Source organism: Delphinus delphis, chromosome X (genome assembly GCF_949987515.2).
Source record: "Delphinus delphis chromosome X, mDelDel1.2, whole genome shotgun sequence".
In the NCBI taxonomy this organism is placed as follows: domain Eukaryota; kingdom Metazoa; phylum Chordata; class Mammalia; order Artiodactyla; family Delphinidae; genus Delphinus; species Delphinus delphis.
In genome coordinates this window covers 62,354,456-62,356,323 of record NC_082704.1, presented here as the reverse complement: position 1 = coordinate 62,356,323, position 1,868 = coordinate 62,354,456, and positions in this window count along the sequence as shown.

Here is a 1,868-nt window from a genome sequence, read left to right as displayed (position 1 = left end):
TTGGTAATACATTTTACTTCTGGTTCTTTAGTTCCTTAACCATGGTTTTCTTTAGCTGAGTATTTTAAGGTAGTTGATAGTAGTTTTTGTCTATTAAGTAGATTGCTTGTGCTTCCTCAGAGACAGTTTCTGTTCATTCATTTTATTCCCTGTGACTGGGCCTGACTTTTTGTGTTTTACAACTGTTTGTTGAAAACTGGACATTTTTAATGTTATAATGTGGCAACTTTTGGAAATCAGCTTCTGGAAATAGGATTTCCCCCTCTTCAGAATTTAATTTTGTGGCTTGCTATAGTTTGTTTTTGTTTGTTGTTGTTTGTTTGTTTAGTATCTTTTATAAATCATTTTTGTAATGTCTGTGTTGTTTTTCAGTGTGGCCACTAAAATCTGTATTCTATTAATTTAATGGTGAAGTATTGTATTTACAGTGATTTCTTAAATAGTATCTACTGAGTAGCTGGGCATGCTTTGAGCCTTGAGGTCAACCTTAAATGAAAGCTTAAGATCTTCTCAGGTCTCTTCTGAGTGTGCATCTTGTTGAGTCCTGCATGTGGCTTTTTGCTTCCAATGTATACACAGCAGCTTTTGCATGTCTTAGTTTCAAACACCATCTCATTCCAGCTTCTCTTTGAGCTCTTAGATAGTCTATTGTATGTTTAAATCCATAATCTATTGTCTCAGGCATCTGAAGTTCTGTAGTCTCCCAGAAGCTTTTCCAACCAGTGCTCTCTGCTTTCTAACAATTTCCCCACATGACATCTGAGTTACATGGTTTATCCCTGCATGAGATTCAAGTTATGAAAAACAGATACCAGTCTTTCAAGCAGTTCATAGACTGGTTAAAATTTGAAGATAGGTCTACTCTTTTGTTTCTGGTTCCTGGAAGTAGATCAAGAGCTGGGCTCCCACCTCCTACAGTTCAAAGTCACATCACTCCTCACCAAGGATAAGGTGAGGGAGTAGGACAAGAGTGAGTAAAATCATCATGACATTTCCTACAGTTTTGAATTTGGTTTTTCCTTTATTGGGTATTTGCTTGATTGCTATAGACCTATAGACTCTTTCCAGAGCTCCTATAAAGTTATTTTAGCCTGTCTCTGGTTGTATTTTGAAGTTTCCATACAAATTCATGCATATTTATTATGGAAATTAGAATACACTGCACTTAGTAGCTTAAAATACATTTGTCTCATTTAATATATGAGTTATTCCTCAATGTTATTCACTGAATCCAGGTCTTCTGACAAAATATCACTATATTGCAGCTGCTTGGACAAGGCAGACCCTTGAGGAAGATCATTGCCCCAATAATAATTTTTTGTAAAGTGTGCTTCACAGAAAGCTAGTATGTTACTTGATATGCCACAGTTTTTTAAAAAAAGGATATTTAGTCAAATATATTTAGGAAACATTGAGGGCATTTGATATTCTATTTGACCTCCATCTCCACCATTTTTCTGACTTTCTATATCTTGATCTGCATCCCTGAAAGTTAACTCCTGAGGATTTTGTAACCTGGGTGTCCCTTGTCCTTTGGCCAATGAAGGATATCTATAGGATATCAGAGGATTGGTGGAGATAATTGAAGCCTTCACCTATGAAATGACATTTGAGCTGAGTGTTGAAGGTTTAGGAGTTGGCTTTTCAAAGAGAAATAAGACACTATTAACTCCCCTGACCCCTATAGCGCTAGGGGTAAAAAATGGTTTGTTGTTAGATTTGGGTGCTTCATCATCCCTTGTTTGTCCCATTAACCCTTACCAGGACTCTGTATGACATTGCTTGATTAAAGTATCTTTATGTGAACCACTTGAGGTGAACTGTTTCCTTCTAAGATCCTGACTGAGTTAAACAAAATTTAGTAGCTT